Source organism: Lolium rigidum, chromosome 7, assembly GCF_022539505.1.
Source record: "Lolium rigidum isolate FL_2022 chromosome 7, APGP_CSIRO_Lrig_0.1, whole genome shotgun sequence".
Lineage (NCBI taxonomy): Eukaryota > Viridiplantae > Streptophyta > Magnoliopsida > Poales > Poaceae > Lolium > Lolium rigidum.
In genome coordinates this window covers 334,711,970-334,719,834 of record NC_061514.1, presented here as the reverse complement: position 1 = coordinate 334,719,834, position 7,865 = coordinate 334,711,970, and positions in this window count along the sequence as shown.

Here is a 7,865-nt window from a genome sequence, read left to right as displayed (position 1 = left end):
GTCCTACCATGTTGATGTTGCACGAGAGACTTGGCTGGCACCTCCCAGGGTAAGTGTACTCCACCATGTTAACGGCGGGGAAGGGGTGTGTGTCGACTTTCATGGTGTACTGGCTAAAAATTAGACGCCCTTGTTCTATCGCCATTTGGATCTGCTGACGCCACACCCTGCAGTCGTTGGTGGCATGGGTGAACGTGTTATGCCACTTGCAGTATGGCTTTCCGTTCAGCTCCTGAGCCGTGGGGATCTTGTGGCCTTCGGGTACCTTTAGCTGCTTCTCCTTAAGTAAGAGGTCAAAAATCTGTTCAGCCTTGGTCACATCGAAGTCGAACCCTCTTGGAGGACCTTGTGGCTTAACCCATTTGCAGGACACGGGGCTTGCCCCCCGAGTCCACTCAGCCACAGCTACCTCTTGTTCTCCCGCAGAGCCTTCATCTTCATCTGCCTCAACCAGGACCACCGCACGCTTGAATTTATCCTGGTATACATCTGGGTGGCGCTGTTCATATAATGACGCCTTCGCACCATGTGCGCCGATGAAGGGTAGTCCGCTTGGGAGGCCACGTCCTTGATCGGTGATGCGAGACCCACCACCGCCAACTCGATTGCTTCTTTTTCAGTCACACGAGCCGAATAGCATCGGTTCCTAACGGTCCTGAAGCGCTGGATGTATTCTGACACTGTTTCTCCGCGCTTCTGTCGTACTTGTGCTAGATCGGCAATGCCAGCCTCGGAAGCCTCTGAGTGATACTGCATGTGGAATTGCTCCTCCAACTGCTTCCAAGTCCGGATTGAATCTGGTGGCAGCGATGTGTACCACCCGAAAGCCGATCCTGTGAGGGACTGTGCGAAGAACCTCACGCGTAGTTCATCTGATGCTGAGATCGTGCCCAGCTGTGCCAAATATTGGCTCACATGCTCGATTGAGCTGGAGCTATCTGATCCACTAAACTTGGAGAATTCAGGGAGCCGATATTTGGGTGGTAGCGGGATCAACTCGTACTCGTTGGGGTACGGCTTGGAATAGCCGATTGCCCTCCTTTTCGGGACCATGGCGAACTGGTCTCTCAAGATTGTACTGATCTGATCCGCGGTGCTGGCTGCAGGAGTCGAACTCTGAAGATTCGCCGGAGTGGCATACTTAGCCAGCCACGCTTGCTTCTCAAGCTCTGAGCCAACTGCAGGAGCTGGGCTCTGGAGGTTTATCGGAGTGGCATACTTAGCTAGCCACGTCTGCTTCTCAAGATCTGTTCCCAAAGTTCCTCCTGCTGTTCCAGAAGTCCCCGTCGTTGCGGTCCTGGTTTGTGAGTGCCCAGCTACTGCGCGATCCGGCACGTATGTGCACGTGTATCCGTGAGGGATCTCCTTAGGCGCCTCATGCAAGAACCGGTAATCACTAGGGTCACCACCGATCTTGTAGACGACGTATGCCGGTGAACTCGGCACTTCGGTGCTGCCAACGCGAATGGCAGCGGTGGTCGGGACCGGAGTGGCATCTCTCCTTGATGAGTCCCTAGAGCTGGTCCCGACGGAGAGTACCGATGCCTCATGATTTCCTGGATCACCCGAAGAGCGACACGCTCCAAAGTGTTCACCGAGGCTCTCAGAATGGCGGTGCAGCGAATGAGCTACCATGAAGTTAATCTCCTGACGCAGAGACCTGGTGCGTTCTTCTGACGGGGCGGACAGGTCCACTCCATCGAGCGCGCCTTCAGGTGAGAACCCCTTCCACCTGATGCCGTGTGAGCGGGTTCTATGGAAAGAGCCGATGAGGTCGGCTTCGAGAATCGCTTTGACCTCGTCATACTTCTTCTTGAGCTCCTCGGTCAGATCCTCGTACGTGACTGGAGTGCCTTCCGCCATCTCAGATGTAGATGGCGATGCGGTTGATGTCGAAGACTGTCCCACCGGGCATGCCGAGAATGTGTTGCGGTCGAAACCCACCGGCGAGCAGCGACGGGCAACACAAGTAGAGCCGGGAGGCTCCCGGGACTGCGGGCTGGCCCTGGTCCCTCCGAGCGACGGCCCGCAAAGACTCGGCACGCACGTCCGATGCTGGTGCAAGGGCATGCCACCTGATCTATACCTGATCAGGAAGGTGATGGATGTGCCTCGCTTAGTTTCCTGCATGGCATACACGTAAACATTAAATACGAGCCTCGATCGGCTCTCGAGGTTGTCCCGTGAATCGGCTCAAGGAGCCGATCCACCCATGATTCGTACGAGGTGTACGATCGGATGGTGGTCCCGCTTGATCAAAATAAAGCTAAAACGACCTACTACGATTTAGGGTTTTCACCACATAATCGGAACATCCTACTCGTGATTGAGCTCTGGCGGCCACGCACGGTGATCGTAAACCGACCTTAGACAAGGCCTAAAAACCAACATGAAGTTGATCCCCGGAACATCCTGTCTAGGGCTAGCAAACTACACCCTACGCGCCACTCGGATCCTTCAACCCGTTTGTAAGGCCTAACTATGCAGATATTAAACTAATCCTTGAAGAACAAGGAGCAATCATAACGGATCGGATCTACTAAATAACGATCAAGCGGGGTGCCGCCCTTACACCCATGATAGGTGTAAGGGCGGCTAGATGTCTAAGGGTTGCATGGACGGAAGCATATGATACGATGAAACAATGCTAACCCTAACACATCTATGATAACTACGTTGCTCGCCATCAACAAGGCTTCGAAGCACGAGCAACGCATGAACAACGAATAAACGTGCGGCTGCCTAGATCGCAAGATGCGATCTAGGCAGCATGATGCTTACCCGGAAGAAACCCTCGAGACAAGGGAGTTGGCGATGCGCCTAGATTGGTTTGTGGTGAACGTGATTGTTGTTTATTTCAGAAACCCTAGATACATATTTATAGTCCGTAGATTTTCTAACGTGGGAATAATCCCAACCGGGCACGAGCCAAACTCTATCTAACCGACACGTATCCTACTATATTACAGATACACGGGCAAACTAGCCCAAACTTTACATATGAGGCCGATTCATGTATTTCTTCATGTATATTCTTCAAGCCCATCTTTAATCGCGGCCCACCTCTGATCCGGTCAAATTCTGGTGATAACAGTGTTGGACCGGGTATTTGTGTCGGTTGAGTGGGAAATGGCTTTCCCACTGTGCTCTCTTAGGGCGGTGATACGTCTCCAACGTATCTATAATTTCTTATGTTCCATGCTAGTTTTATGACAATACCTACATGTTTTATACATACTTTATATCGTTTTGATGCATTTTTCGGCACTAACCTATTGACAAGATGCCGAAGCGCTAGTTCCTGTTTTCTGCTGTTTTTGGTTTCAGAAATCCTACAAAGGAAATATTGTCGGAATTGGACGAAATCAACGCCCAGGGTCTTATATTTCACGGAAGCTTCCAGAGAGCCAGAGAGGGACCAGAGGGGAGCCCTGGGGGCCCCACCCCACCTAGCGGCACGGCCAAGGGGGGGGGGGCGCCCCCCTATGGTGTGGCTCCATGATGTCTACGGGTGCTTCTATTCTTGTAAACAGTGTTGGGCCTCCAAGAGCAGAGGTTTGTAGAACAGCAGCAAGTTTCCCTTAAGTGGATCACCCAAGGTTTATTGAACTCAGGGAGGAAGAGGTCAAAGATATTCCTCTCAAGCAACCCTGCAATCACGATACAAGAAGTCGCTTGTGCCCCCAACACACCTAATACACTTGTCAGATGTATAGGTGCACTAGTTCGGCGAAGAGATAGTGAAATACAAGTAATATGGATGTATATGAGTGGTAATAGCAATCTGAATAAAATATGGCAGCGAGTAAACATGCAACGGAACGATAAATAAACGGAGATTCGATGTTTGGAAACAAGGCCTAGGGATCATACTTTCACTAGTGGACACTCTCAACATTGATCACATAATAAAACCACTCTACACTCTCTTGTTGGATGATGAACACCACTAATTGCGTAGGGCTACAAGAGCACCTCAATGCCGGAGTTAACAAGCTCCACAACATTCGATGTTCATATTTAAATAACCTTAGAGTGCATGATAGATCATTGCAATTACACCAAGTACTAACATAGCATGCACACTCGTCACCATCACACTATGCGGGAGGAATAGATCACATCAATACTATCATAGCAATAATTAACTTCATAATCTACAAGAGATTACAATCATAACCTACGCCAAGTACTACATGATGCACACACTGTCACCGTTACACCATGGAGGAGGAATAGACTACTTTAATAACATCACCGAGTAACACATAGATGAATAGTGATACAAAACTCATATGAATCTCAATCATGTAAGGCAGCTCATGAGATCATTGCATTGAAGTACATAGGAGAGAGATTAACCACATAGCTACCGGTACAACCCTTAGCCTCGATGGAGAACTACTCCCTCCTCATGGGAGACAGCAGCGTTGATGAAGATGGCGGTGGTGTCGATGGAGATGCCTTCCGGGGGCACTTCCCCGTCCCGGCGGCGTGCCGGAACAGAGACTCCTGTCCCCCAGATCTTGGCTTCGCGATGGCGGCGGCTCTGGAAGGTTTCTCGTACCGTGGCTTTTTCGTATCGAGGTTTTAGGTCAGGGACCCTTAAATAGGCGAAGAGGCGGAGTCGGAAGGCTGACGGGGCGCCACACAATAGGGGGCGCCCCCCCTTGGGCCGCGCCACCCTATCATCTGGTGGCCCTGTGGCCCCTCTCTGGTGGCTCTCGGGTGTTCTGGAAGCTTCGTGGAATTCTAAGATGCTGGGCGTTTATTTCGTCCGATTCCGAGAATATTTCCTTACTAGGATTTCGAAACCAAAAACAGCGAGAAAACAACAAGCTGGCCCTTCGGCATCTCGTCAATAGGTTAGTTCCGGAAAACGCATAATAATGACATATAATGTGTATAAAACATGTGAGTATCATCATAAAAGTAGCATGGAACATAAGAAATTATAGATACGTTTGAGACGTATCAAGCATCCCCAAGCTTAGTTCCTACTCGCCCTCGAGTAAGTAAACGATAACAAAGATAATTTCTGAAGTGACATGCTATCATAATCTTGATCAATACTATTGTAAAGCATATGAGATGAATGCAGCGATTCGAAGCAATGGCAGAGATAATGAGTAAAAAAATGAATCATATAGCATAGACTTTTCATGAATAGTACTTTCAAGACAAGCATCAATAAGTCTTGCATAAGAGTTACTCATAAAGCAATAAATTCAAAGTAAAGGCATTGAAGCAACACAAAGGAAGATATAAGTTTCAGCAGTTGCTTTCAACTTGTAACATGTATATCTCATGGATAGTTGTCAACATAAAGCAATATAACAAGTGCAATAAGTAAACATGTAAGAATCAATGCACACAGTTGACACAAGTGTTTGCTTCTAAGATAGAAAGAAGTAGGTAAACTGACTCAACATAAAGTAGAAGAATGGCCCTTCGCAGAGGGAAGCAGGGATTAAATCATGTGCTAGAGCTTTTTAAGTTTTGAAATCATATAGAGAGCATGCAAATAAAGTTTTGAGAGGTGTTTGTTGTTGTCAACGAATGGTAATGGGTACTCTAACTACCTTATCAACCAGACTTTCAAGAGCGGCTCCCATGAAGGACGTTATCTCTACCAACAAGGTAGATCATCCCTCTTCTCTTTTGTTTACACATGTACTTTAGTTTTATTATTTATGGATGACACTCCTCCCAACCTTTTGCTTACACAAGCCATGGCTAATCGAATCCTCGGGTGCCTTCCAACAATCACATACCATGAAGGAGTGTCTATTTGCAAAATTAAGTTGCTTACTGATGAATCAGAGCAAAACATGTGAAGAGAATTATTAATGAAAGTTAATTAATTGGGGCTGGGAACCCCATTGCCAGCTCTTTTTGCAAAATTATTGGATAAGCGGATGAAGCCACTAGTCCATTGTGAAAGTCTGTCAAAAGTAAATGACAAGATCGAAAGATAAAACACCACATACTTCCTCATGAGCTATAAAACATTGACACAAATAAGGAGTAATAAAGTTTTGAATTGTTTAAAGGTAGCACATGAAGTAATTTACTTTGGAATAGCAGAGAAATACCATGTGGTAGGTAGGTATGGTGGACACAAATGGCATAGTATTTGGCTCAAGGATTTTGGATGCACGAGAAGAATTCCTCTCAATACAAGGCTAGGCTAGCAAGGTTGTTTGAAGCAAACTCAAGTATAAAACGGTGCAGCAAAGCTTATATATGAACATATTGAAAGCATTATAAGACTTCACATCGTCTCCTTGTTGTTCAACCACCTTAACCAGAAAATATCTAGACTCTAGAGACCAATCATGCAAACCAAGTTTTAACAAGCTCTATGTAGTTCTTCATTAATGGGTACAAGGTACATGATGCAAGAGCTTAAACAAGATCTATATGAGCACAACAATTACCAAGTATCACATTATTCAAGACATTATACCATTTACCACATGCAGCATTTTCTGTTTCCAACCAAATAATAATGAACGAAGCAGTTTCAACCTTCGCCATGAACACTAAAAGATAAAGCAAAGAACACATGTGTTCATATGAACCAGTGGAGCGTGTGTCTCTCCCACACAAGCATGAATTTATTCAGAGAATGAAAATAACAAAATGAAAATAAAAGCACACAGACGCTCCAAGTAAAGCACATAAGATGTGACGGAATAAAAATATAGTTTCAAGAGAAATGACCTGATAAGTTGTCGATGAAGAAGGGGATGCCTTGGGCATCCCCAAGCTTAGACGCTTGGATCTTCTTAAAATATGCAGGGATGAACCACCGGGGCATCCCCAAGCTTAGACTTTTCACTCTTCTTGATCATAGTATATCATCCTCCTCTCTTGACCCTTGAAAACTTCCTCCACACCAAACTTAAAACAAACTCATTAGAGGGTTAGTGCATAATCAAAAATTCACATGTTCAGAGGTGAAACAATCATTCTTAACACTTCTGGACATTTCTCAAAGCTACTGGACGTTAATGGAACAAAGAAATCCATCCAACATAGCAAAACAGGCAATGCGAAATAAAAGGCAGAATCTGTCAAAACAGAACAGTCCGTAAAGACGAATTTTGTAGAGGCACCAGACTTGCTCAGATGAAAATGCTCAAATTGAATGAAAGTTGCGTACATATCTGAGGATCGCGCACGTAAATTGGCAGATTTTTCTGAGTTACCTACAGAGAGGCATATTGTAATTTGTGACAGCAAGAAATATGTTTCTGCGCAGTAATCCAAATCTAGTATCAACCCTACTATCAAAGACTTTACTTGGCACAACAAATGCAATAAAATAAAGATAAGAAGAGGTTGCTACAGTAGTAAAAACTTCCAAGACTCAAATATAAAACAAAATTGCTGTAGTAAAATAAAGACATGGGTTATCTCCCAAGAAGTGCTTTCTTTATAGCCATTAAGATGGGCTCAACAGTTTTAATGATGCACTCGCAAGAAATAAGAGTTGAAGAAAAGAGAGCATCAAGAAGCAAATTCAAAACAAATTTAAGCCTAACCCACTTCCTATGAAAAGGAATCTTGTAAATAAACAAATTCATGAAGCATAATGCAACAAGCATAGAAAGATAAAACAAGTGTAACTTCAAAAATTTCAGCATATAGAGAGGTGTTTGAGTAACATGAAAATTTCTACAACCATATTTTCCTCTCTCATAATCACTTTCAGTGGCATCATGAGCAAACTCAACAATATAACTATCACATAAAGTATTCTTATCATGAGTCTCATGCATAAAATAATTACTACTCCCAACATAAGCATAGTCATTCTTATTAATTGTAGTGGGAGCAAATTCAACAAAGTAGCTATC